This window comes from Cololabis saira, chromosome 6, assembly GCF_033807715.1.
Source record: "Cololabis saira isolate AMF1-May2022 chromosome 6, fColSai1.1, whole genome shotgun sequence".
NCBI classification, from domain to species: domain Eukaryota; kingdom Metazoa; phylum Chordata; class Actinopteri; order Beloniformes; family Belonidae; genus Cololabis; species Cololabis saira.
The window spans coordinates 43,429,667-43,442,138 of NC_084592.1; the positions used below are offsets into that span (position 1 = coordinate 43,429,667).

At 45.7% G+C, this 12,472-nt stretch overlaps 1 protein-coding gene across 1 annotated transcript in view; it reads right to left on the minus strand.

The window, feature by feature from the left end:
• st6gal2a (ST6 beta-galactosamide alpha-2,6-sialyltranferase 2a) overlaps positions 1-12,472 on the minus strand; it is a 95,815-nt gene that overhangs the window by 45,725 nt on the left and 37,618 nt on the right. The window lies entirely within an intron of this gene.

The window sequence follows — 12,472 nt, forward strand, 5'->3', positions numbered from 1 at the left end:
CAGTTCTCGGTTGTACAGGTAAGTACAACCGAGAACTGGATCTGGGAACTGTAAAGGTCGTCTGACCGGATGATGTCTGAACTCTGACCGGGTTATAAAGACGTTCACACAGATAAAAACAGCACCAGCACATTTAAAACCTTAAAAACCTCCAGTAAAATCTTAAAGTCTCCTCTAAACCGGAACACGAAGCCGAGGAGTTACAACGTGTGGTGATAAAAGCACATACGGCTCTTTGCCAATCGTAGCTGGAGGAAACTTTGACACACAGATCTATTTATCAAATTTAAAACATTTTAAATCACACACGCTTTTAGCAAACAGATGAACAAGTAACCTTAAAGAGTTCTGAGGAGGAGCCATATTTTCCTAGCCATGAAAATATGGCGTGAGCGTGTATATGTCTATGTAGCTATGTGTGTGTGTGTGTGTGTGTGTGTGTGTGTGTGTGTGTGTGTGTGTGTGTGTGTGTGTGTGTGTGTGTGTGTGTGTGTGTGTGTGTGTGTGTGTGTAATAAACCAAACAAAGCTCCACCTGAAGTGTATCTATAGTGGGGAGGGGGGGGAGCAACCCCGCCACCCGCGAGACCAGAGGCCGACAAGGAAGAACCCGGAACCCAGGCCACCGGCAACCCCACAGAGGGGAGAGGTAGGAGGGAGACAACCCAACGCCTGCGAGGCCCCCACGGCGTGGGAAGAAGCAGCCAGAGCTCCCTACCGCCCCTGGTGTTGAGTGCATGTGATTAATGCCATAAAAACAGGGAGGGGGAGGGCCAAGTATCGATTTGACACCGACCCCCCCTCCCGAACTAAGTGTCATTGTCAAATGTATTTATTAAGTGTTGAATGTGCAGTGTCTACATTGCTGTTAAAACCGTGAGGCGGGGAGTGCCGGGCCACGTGGGACGATGCCCCCCACGACCCGGACCCCCCGCCCTTCGCCTATGTGCGTATGAATCGTGTAGGGGGGGAAGGAGGAGGAGCAGAGGCCGAAGCCAGGAAGCAGGACCAGCAGAGCCGGCCCTGGTAAGACACCCACGTTCCCCCACCGGCCATCCAGTAGACGGGGGCCGGCCCTCCAAGCCGGGCCAGGGCCCCACCGTACCTCCACGGGCGCCCCTGGCGCCGCCGGAGCCCCCAGACGGAGGGGGAAACGGTCCAACATCCCCCCATTCATACTGACAACATAAGACATAGACACCTGGGAATGGTGCCACCCCGCCGCTGCGTCCGCCCGTGCACCCCCCGGCCAGGGGAGGCCCGATCCCCGGACCCGGCCCCACCCCCCCCCCCGAGGCCACCCCGGCGGACACCCCAAGGGTCAGGGAGTCCCCACAAACGCAGGGGCACGCGACCCCCGCCCAGCGATGGAGGGAAATGATTCTTACCCAACTGGCGAAGAGAGAGAGAGAAAGAGATTGCTGTGTTTCCATGACAACCCTCTAAATATTTTTGTCGGAGGGTTGATGTGAAGGATGTAACTGAAGCCAAACTGGGTCTTTGACTTGTGGATCTGGCGGTATAAAGTATAAAAGACACTATTCCTCAACAAGACCAACTCAGTCCCTGGTGGTCAGGAGAGGTACTGCAACATTTCAACAAGCCACAATATTAAAACCACTAACAGAAGAGAACAATAATCACCCGTCTCTGTGTCTTTATGAGTCAAAACTGTTGTTTCTTTACCAAAAGGAAGGATGACGGATCAATTCATCTAATTATGGCACCTGCTTTTTTTTGTTGTTACTCTATTTGTGTTTAAAAAAAAGAAGTCAAAAATATCCCAGCATCCATTTCCATTCCTCGCAGGAAACCGGAGTGCGGCTGTGGAGAATGTGAAGCGTCTGAGGAAGCAGAGCATCACGACCGAAGGCACGCAGCAGGACGACCAGCCATCGCTGAACAAATGGACTTTATTTCCCCCCGAACATAATTAAAGCTCAGCTATGAAGATTATCAGCCGCCGGATCGCCTGAAATGTTCCCCGTGGGAGAGACGGGAACCGCTGCAGATGGAACCGGTGATACTTCTACACAGCTGACGCGGTGGTACTGCAGATAGTTCATGTCCTTTAGGTACTTCAGATAATTCAGTTACTTCTGATACTTTTGATACTTTTGGTACTTTTGGTACTTCAGGTACTTCAGGTCCTTTAGGTATTTCAGATACTTCAGATAATTCAGTTACTTTTGATACTTTTGATACTTCTAGTACTTCTGGTACTTCAGATACTTCAGGTCCTTTAGGTACTTCAGATACTTCAGATACTTTTGATACTTCTAGTACTTCTAGTACTTCTAGTACTTCTAGTACTTCTGGTACTTCAGAAGAGAAGTTCTGCTTGGAGCACCGGACCGTTATTTTCTGTTTTTGTTCAGCCGTCAAAGCGGGAAAAATACCAAAATAACGGTTAATTCTCCTCAAAACCTCAGTCGTTCTGCATTAATTACTAAATTAACTAAAGTCCCTACGCCGTAGGCTCTGCGTTGGTGTAATGCGGAACCATAAATCAGCCTTAACTGGAAGTTACACGTGTCATTTGTTGATGTTTTTTCCAGGATTCTGATTGGCTGGCATGACGTTAACAGCGTTTTCATGCGGGTTCGTGTAAACGAGGATATTTTTGAAAACGTAGAGGGGAAAATATCTGTTTTTGTAAATACCCGGCTATGTGTAAACGTGGCCTAAAGCTCCCGGGGCCACACAGCAGGCCGGGGCTCATTCCTGGTCCGGCGGGGGGTCGGGGGTCGGGGAGTCGGGGGGTCGGGGGGGCAACAGGGCCAGATGGAGCAGGAAAACACCGGATGGAATCTGACACGAGCACATCTGCACAAACACATGTGACCACTTGTGGGGGGGGTGGAGGTGTCGGCCCCCCGGGGGGGGGGGCTTTAGCTCCGACACGTCGACCACCGACCGGGGTAAATGTTCCTCGGAGGGAAAGCAGACGTTGACCACCTGGAGACGACGAGAGCCGAACCAACGACAATTCCTGGACAGTTCCAGACTTACTTTAAATTAAATTCACAGGTTCATTCTTATTCAACTGGACAATCCTCAGATCTTCATCCTCCTAAATTTCTCACTTGCAGACGTCAATTTTCGGTGAGATTTAGGGACTAAATTGTGGAATGATTTTTCCCACCTGGCAAAGACTCTTCCCCTTTGAAATGTTACAAAAGACGTTTGAAGGAACTTGACTGCTGTTTTGTAACTGTTTTCCCAATGTAAGGTTGTACATGTATCCATGTTCTTTTTTTTTGTTTTTTTGTGTTTCACTCATAGTGACATGTACCGTCTTATTTGCTCAGGAGTCAATATAAGTAATATAAGTTGTAAAAACAATATCCCATGCACACTCACACACACTTATTTTTTGTTTTTATTCTTTATTATTTATATATTGCATTATTAGTTTGCCATCACTTTTGCGTAGTTATACTTTTTGTTTTTGTATATTAATCTTGTGTTCTTTATAACACATGACATTTTAATAACTTCGGTGGAGGCTTCAAATAGTATTTATATTTGATATTTCCTGTATATTTTTAAAACTGTGCAAACCAATAAACTAAACTAAACTAAACAACAACAACAAGCTGCCCGGCGGAGAAGTCATGGACACGCACGGCTGCTCGCTGGGCCCCCCGGGGCCCCCCGGGCCCCCCCACCCTCACCTGGTACCAATCAGGACGTTCGCTTCAGCGACTGTGCAGAATCAGATGGTTCAGACGGAGGGGCGGTGGGGGGGGACGGGGTGGGGGGCGGGAGTAACCACGGCGGGACGGCGCTGCCAGACGGCGAGGGGTGACTAAACGACTTGGCGGCAGCGACAAAGGGAGCGTCACGGATTACGGAGCTCAGATCTCTGAACGAGTGAAATGCAGATTGAAAAGACGAAGACGCCGGAGGGGGAGGTTCTGGAGCGAGGGGGGGGTTTAGCGGGCCGTTCAGAGATGTCTGCTAATGCAACAGAAACGTGAATCACAGCGAGCAGAAATGAGATGAGCCCCCCTCCTCCCCCCGGGAGGGAGGTTACGAGCGCGTCTGGACTAGGAATGGGCGATATTTTACCGTTCACGATAAACCGTCAAAAAAATTCCCCACGGTAAGAACGTACGTGACGGAAGAAAGAAATGAGCAACAAAGAAAGAAATGAGCCAGAAAGAAAGAAAGAAAGAAAGAAAGAAAGAAAGAAAGAAAGAAAGAAAGAAAGAAAGAAAGAAAGAAAGAAAGAAAGAAAGAAAGAAAGAAAGAAAGAAAGAAAGAAAGAAAGAAAGAAAGAAAGAAAGAAAGAAAGAAAGAAAGAAAGAAAGAAAGAAAGAAAAGAAAGAAATGAGCAAGAAAGAAAGAAAGAAAGAAAAGAGCCAGAAAGAAAGAAAGAAAGAAAAGAGCCAGAAAGAAAGAAAGAAATGAGCAAGAAAGAAAGAAATGAGCAAGAAAGAAAGAAAGAAAGAAAGAAAAGAGCCAGAAAGAAAGAAAGAAAGAAAGAAAAGAGCCAGAAAGAAAGAAAGAAAGAAAGAAAGAAAGAAAGAAAGAAAGAAAGAAAAGAGCCAGAAAGAAAGAAAGAAAGAAAGAAAAGAGCCAGAAAGAAAGGAAGAAAGAAAGAAAGAAAAGAGCCAGAAAGAAAGAAAGAAAGAAAGAAAGAAAGAAAGAAAGAAAGAAAGAAAGAAAGAAAGAAAGAAAGAAAGAAAGAAAGAAAGAAAGAAAGAAAGAAAGAAAGAAAGAAAGAAAGAAAGAAAGAAAGAAAGAAAGAAAGAAAGAAAGAAGTTTTTGTGTAACAAACATGGCGGATCTGAGAGTGAGATAGATTTATAGTTACAAAGGTGGAGTTGAATTGGTATCTTTTTTATCGTCATTTTTATCGTTATCGGGATAAATGCCAGAAATTATCGTGATAATTTTTTTAGTCCATACCACCCATCCCTAGTCTGGACACCGCAGCAGCAGCGGCGGCGGCTGTTTGGCTCGCACCGTCATCAGACATGAGCAAGAATCAACCAAAGCGGTCGCAGTGAAACACAGGCCACGCCCACACGTCACACTGATGTCTCTGACCTGTAGCGGAGCCAGATAGGGGGCCAGGGGGCGGGCGCCCCGGGGCCCACAAGCTCAAAGGGCCCAATGATAGGGCCCCGTTTTGTGTGATACGTTCATATATAATCGTAAATTGTAGACTATAATTACGATCAAATGTGCATTGTGCGGCCAACGCTGATTGGCTGTAAAGCCTGAATTATGGTTCCGCGTTAAATCGACGCAGAAACTACGCCGTAGGGTATGGCGAAGCCTACGGCGTAGGGAACGCGGCGATGCGCACGTACGTTGCGCGTCGCCGTGTACACTACGCCGTAGGCTCTGCGTTGGTGTAACGCGGGACCATAAATCAGCCTTAACAGTTACAGCCAATTTGCCGACTAAACTCGCTAAAGTTTAAAAGAGGACTAAGCATGTAGAAGTTTTATGGAAGAGTCAACTGCCATTGATGAGTCAGTGTAACCTTCATAAATAATTTCTTTATCAGAATGTTGTGGTAGCTTTGACCACCTGCCTATTTGAATGAGCTTTGTGTTGTTGTCAACTAGACTAGAGTCTATTCTCTGTTATAGAGCTCAGAAATGATGTTATAGACCGATGTGTCTATATCTATCTAAATAGATTGTGGAATGTTTTTTTTTTGTATTTAAGCTGTATGAAAGATAGAACTGAGTCAGTCCGTGACTATCTGAGTTTTCAGCGCCAGGTGATTGACAGCTGTCAGGCCTAAGTTTGTGTTTGTTCTTCTGAAAAAGTTTGTTACTTTACTGTGCTTTCTGCAGCATAGGCCTATAGGCTTTGCTCAATAAAAGTGAGAATAAACATTGTTTGATGGGTAGGATGATGTTGTTGAACGTTAAAATGACTATCATACAGGCCCATGGAGAATGCTCCGCCCCCTCTGGACTGAGACCCGCGCTCCGCCACTGTCTCTGACGTTTTACTTCCTTTACGTCGCTCGTTTCCTTCATCAGACGTCGTGAAAACTACAAAACGAAATCATACGGCGTTCCGCGTTAGCTCCAGCTGCCGTCCGCCGATTTATACGGTTTGAATTAAACAACAGTTATCGGAGCTGCAACCTGTGCAGCTACATTGGGGTCCAGACGCCCATGAAGGAGGGAAGAAAAAAAAAACCTTTTTGTGAACTGAATAGTCCAATCACCAGTTTTCAGCAAGAAAAAAAATAAACAAAAGAAAATAGCGTAGCATCATGTTTAGCTAGCCCGAACAATAAGCGGCACAAAAAAGAGAAAAGAACAAAAGAGCCGGACAACAATGATGTGAGGAAACAGAACCAACAATCACGTTTTCATCGCTGCAGAAAAAGAATGGTATAAAAATTATATAATTATACAAATTATATTATAAAATATTATAAAAATAAATAAATATAAAAAATTATAAAAAGAATATTTTGTTTCCTTATTTTCAGAAGCTGATTGAAATCTGATTGTTGTTCACGATTGTTCGAAATATTCAAAACAAACAAATAACTGATTCAGATTCAATATTACTTTATCAATCCCCAAAAAGGAAATTCATTTGAAGTTCAAGTTTTTATGTTTTGTTGATTTAATGTTTAATCTTCTAAAGTTCTTATCCATCTTATGTTTTTTTGTAAAGGCTCGGAAAACCAGGTTTTTTCAGTCAGAATATTGTTTTTTATTATACTTCATATAAAAAACTTCATAGTTATTTGCATTTCTGTTCATGAGCGGTTTCAGCGACATTAAACGAAGGTCGAGCCTCTAACTTCCGACCCATAAACCCTCTGTTGTGACGTTTTTATCTCCACTGTGGTCATGTGACCCATTACAGTTTTCAGAGATTAGCACCTCCATCTTAAATTTACGAGGACCTTATTAGTCTGTTTTACAAGACTCCTTAAACACTTTGAAAAGCCATGGCCAGATGGTTACAAACACGTTCCAAGTCCTCTGACTTCCTCTTGGTTTGTCTGCACCGTTTCCCCCATAAAGGCAGGGCGGCGAGGCCGACCCGGGCGCGACCCCGGGAGAGCCGTTACAGGTTTACAGCGAGTAACGTATGGATGCAGCAGATGGACGACCCAGTTCTGCGACCTCGCGTGCTGAACGCTGACAAACCGCTCATGTACGTCTATGTGGCTCCGGGCTGATCAATACTTCAGCGTGAAACCTCGTTTTGATTCTCCTTCCAACGAAGGACATCTAAGGCCACGTTTCCACATAGACGGGTATTTACAAAAACTGATATTTCCCCCTCTACGTTTTGAAAAATACCATCATTTACACGAAACCGCATAAATACCTGTTAAGGTGCTATGAGCAGCCAAACCTGCAGGGGGCAGTGTAACGAGAAGATAAAGTCATGCTAGCCAATCAGAATCCTGGAAAAAAAAAATCAACAAATGACACGTGTGAAGCCTGAATAATATGGTTCCGCGTTAAATCGACAGCGTAGCCTACGTACGGTGCGCGTCGCCGCGTACCCTACGCCGTAGACTCTGCGTTGGTGTAACGCAGAACCATAAATCAGCCTTGACTGCAGTTACTTCCAAGACGGAACGAGAGTCTTTCGTTTGGAGTGACAGAGAAGTGGAGTTTTAAGTGTGACTTTTAAGTGTGACTTTAGAATATTAAACAGGTAAAATACAAGAAAATATTGACGGTGGCCAAACAAATTGTAAACATAGGTCGCACACATGACGCTGGTGACGTTTCTGTCGCATAATGTGACGTTCTGAAGCCTAAATGTCCGTGTCCCTCCGTTTACAAGCAAACGTGAAAGACGGAGTTTTTGCAAATCTCCACTTTGGCCGGAGTTTTCAGAAATTATCGTTTTTGGAGATTTGAGCTTCGTTTTTTTGTAAACGAACGGCCAAAACGCATGAAAACGCCACTGTTTTTGCTACGTGGAAACGGGGCCTAAAGCTTCCTTCGCAGCGTTGCCGGGGCGACGGCCCGATCGTCCCTGATGAAACCTCCCATTTCCCCTCGTCCTTCAGTCGGCCCTCTAGTTTCTCCGGTAAACAGGCTGATAATGTTATGCTGTGAAAAACTCTGCTGTTCTGGCAAGTTTATGAACATTTCAGCAGCGTCTGGTAGGGATGGGCAATATTTTACCGTTCACGATATACCGTAAAAAAAACGCAGTAAAAAACGATAAATTCCCGTCAATGACGTTTTTGTGTAAAGCTGATTTATGGTTCTGCAATAAATCAAACGCACAACGTATGTGAAAGAAAGAAAGAAAGAAAGAAAGAAAGAAAGAAAGAAAGAAAGAAAGAAAGAAAGAAAGAAAGAAAGAAAGAAAGAAAGAAAGAAAGAAAGAAAGAAAGAAAGAAAGAAAGAAAGAAAGAAAGAAAGAAAGAAAGAAAGAAAGAAAGAAAGAAAGAAAGAAAGAAAGAAAGAAAGAAAGAAAGAAAGAAAGAAAGAAAGAAAGAAATAGTTTTTGTGTAACAAACATGGCGGATCTGAGAGCGAGATAGATTTATAGTTACAAAGGTGGAGTTGAATTGGTATTTTTTTTATCGTCATTTTTATAGTTATCAGGATAAATGCCAGAAATTATCGGTATACATTTTTTAGTCCATACCGCCCATCCCTAGCGTCTGGCCTCGGGACCGGCTGGTTCTAATGACTAAACCCGTCCATCTGGGTGGAGAAATGTCGAAAAGGACATCTCCAGCCGGATTTACGACAGACCGATTCAGTTCACTGAACTGAACTCTTTCACAGCCATTCCCACCGGTACAGAACGTACCGGGCCGACCGGGTCTCCAGAAATGACTCCTACGGGAGTGATCAGGAGCACCAGAGTTTCAGAAACTCCTCCTCCCCTGCAGCCGTGCAGGATGCGCTTGGTTGATGCTCGTCCGGCCGTCTCCTGCCCTGGTCACATGGTCTGCTCCCGTCTGGCTGCACGAGCGTCTAATCGCTTCCAGAACCAGCGCCAGCTGCTCTCAGTGATCCAGAGGACCCGGACTGAGTCCTTTTATCAGAGAGAAAACAGACCCATGAACACGGTCCTCTTTTAAAAACCTGATGTTGACATTAACTGAGGCAGGACTGAAGCTTCAGGCTCCAGACTCTACTGAGATCTGGAAACAGATGAACAGCAAAATACCCAAACCGGTTCCAGGGCTGGTTCTGGTTCTGGTTCTGGGCCAGTGCTGAGTTTGGAACCGGGCTTTCTGTTTTCACTGACAAATAACTGGCTCCGGGCCAGAAGAACCGGTTCCAAGGTAGCACCAACTCTTTGCTGGTCTACAGGAAAGAACCGCTTACATAAGCAGAGGGGGCAGAGTTGTTAAGACCAACGACAACAGCAAGACTGGGAGACGGAGACATTTTCAAATCAGAATGAATCTGGATGCAGCAAAGCATCATGAGTCTGAGGAGGAGACGACCTGTCTTTTAGCCATGTGGACCAAGTCCTATTAGAGCAGATACCTATGGAGCTAGAACTGTCTCATAATTCGCAAATGCACACACCGTTTCACAAATGCACAGGACAAGTTTCACAAATGCACAGAACAATTCACACGTGCGTAGGACAAGATATACAAATGTATTTTTGATGCACACACAAATATAACGGCTCTGGTTGAACGGCCCGACAAACCATCTCTGATCGCGCTGTTTACTTTACCGAGATCACAAGAAAAGCAGAGCAGTGATCTCCTCTCCATCCCGTGTTGCTGTCTTGTTTATTTATCTTTATTCCACCAACTCCAAATATTAATCACTTTTCTAAGCGAACGGCGCTAACGCAGCTCAAACAGCAGGTGTATCCGCCCCTTTAATCTGATTGGTTTACGAGTAAATCGTCCCCCACGTGGGGTGATTTGCTGAAACAAAGGAAGACATCTGATTGGTTGCAGATCCTTCTGTGTTAAAAAAAAAAACGTATTTGTGGATCGAGTCACGTCAGGAGAGTCTCAAAAGTCACACGCAAATCCAGCGCAGCTCACAGACAAAAATACTTTGTAAACTTTGCGCGGCGACGCGCGCCGTACGGTCCGCGTACCGCGTACCCTACGGCGTAGGCTCTGCGTTGGTGTAACGCTGAACCATAAATCAGCCTTAAACCACACCTGCAGCCCGTCAGCTCATCAGGAGGAAAGGTTAAAGGTTAAACAGCGGGGCTGCGAGTTGTTCATTGCTGGTTGGTTTTGTTAACTCTGAGCTTCATTGGTTTGTTTGTTAGTTTGCTGGTGGTTTTTTTTCTCTCTGTGATTTTTGAGTTATTTGTGAAGAAGTTCTGAGTTCCCTGTGAGGAAGGTTTTTTTGTTCCCTGTGGGAGTTTTTCTGTGTTTTTCTATTAAACTACGCCTCATTTTGGCTAAAGTTTAACCCGGTTTGGTGTCGTGTGATTGGGTTCAGAGAGAACGACCCATGTGTAGACGTGTTAAAGAGGTAAAGGCACAGATTTGTTTTCTTTATCGTTGTAATCTGTGTTTTAAATAAATCTGACATTGTTTATTATAAAACAGACTGATTTATTGCTTGTGTAGTTGAAAAATACATGAGAACAGGGCCTTGAAAAAAATAATCGCATATTAAATCGCAATATTGAGGAAAAAAATCGCAATTAGATTATTTTCAAAAACCGTTCAGCCCTAGAAACTTCTGCAGAAATGTAGGTGGATGAGTGGACGAACCACCCGTCCTGGTCTCCATTAATCCCAGAAATCAACTCCAGACATTCAAATTAAGTCAAATCAAACTTCAGGAGAAGAAAGCTCTGAGTGTTGCCGTTTACGTCAGCGACTCAGATCCTCCCCAGGGCTGAACGTGTCACATGTTTGGAGCCGTCTGAGGTCTGGACGGGGCGGGTCATGTGGGTGGGCCTGCTGGTTCCAGGGGTGGAATCCCTGAACAGTCTGTAAATCAAACCGGGACTCATTCCTCCGGCGTGTCAAGGATCGGTCGTTATCACGACCGATAACCACGAGCTCTTTCTGCTGGAGCTTGAGCTGTTCTTCAGCAGCTCCGGCGACGGTTAAAGCCGTTAAAGAAAAGACTGACAGACAGGAATGAAGAGAGGAATTTACTACTAATTGAACCAAACTGGAATTGATTTATTGATTTGTTAGCAGGGCTGGTTTCCCGGGGGGGTTGGACCCGCCAAGGCTGCTCTTTCCCAACCATTCTGTTCATTACTTTCACAGGCAGAGTTTCTGCGCGAGTGGAGGGGTGGAGGGGTGGAGAGGTGGAGGGGTGGAGGGGTTTCTGCAGATGATGTGGTTCTGTTGGTTTTATGAGGCCAAGACCTGCAGCTGGATGGATGGATGGATGGATGGATGGATGGATGGATGGATGGATGGATGGATGGATGGATGGATGGATGGATGGATGGATGGATGGATGGATGGATGGATGGATGGATGGATGGATGGACAAAAGGGAGGGATGGATGGATGGACAAAAGGGAGGGATGGATGGATGGATGGATGGATGGACAAAAGGGAGGGATGGATGGATGGACAAAAGGGAGGGATGGATGGATGGATGGATGGATGGATGGATGGATGGATGGATGGATGGATGGATACCGTCTTCACGTCTCTCCAGTGTTAGAATCGCTCCATTGGTTACCCGTAAAATTCAGAATCCAATTTAAAATTGTATTACTTGCGTATAAAGCCCAAAACGGCTTAGCTCCGCATTATTTGCAAGACCTGATAGTGCCTTATGTTCCTGGCACAGCTCTCCGTTCTCGGAGTGCAGGTTTACTCATAGTTCCTAGAGTATCCAAATGTAGATTTGGAGGGCGGGCGTTCTGCTATCAGGCACCATTACTATGGAACCAACTTCCAATCTGGGTTAAGGAGGCTGACACCACCTCCACCTTTAAAACTAAACTTAAAACCTTTCTGTTTAGTAAAGCCTATAGTTAGTGTTTAGTAACCTCTAGCTGGTGTTGGTAAATCTCTAGGTAGTGTAAACTCTAGTGTGTTAGAGTCGCTCCCCCCTTTCTCTTCTCTTTTTTCTTGGTGCAGCATCCTCTGCCGGTGGCGAAGAGCATCTCTGAATGCAAAACACCGGATCCTGCAGCGTGGGAGTGAGAGGGGCAGGGTAACGGCCCCTTTTGGGCGGGGGAGAAGGTTCGTCCCTCAAGACTCCTCTCCCTGGCCCTGCCCCTTTTCAACCTTTCCCCGACCCTGCACCCCAACCTGGGACTTCCCGATTGGGCCGGAGCTTCGGGAGCTGCGTGCTGGCCTGCGGTCCCCACCCCCGGTCATCCCGTTGCTGCTTCCACCTGCCTGCTGTACTGCTGACGTCCCCGACCCCCAGTCTGGCCTTCGGCAGGAAGGTCCCCCCTTATGAGCCTGGTCCTGGTCCAGGTTTCTTCCTCCTAAAGGGGAGTTTTTCTTGCCACTGTTTGGCTTAAGGTTTTTCTCCCACTAGGGGAGTTTTTACCTGCCGTTGTTTATGTAATAATTGCTC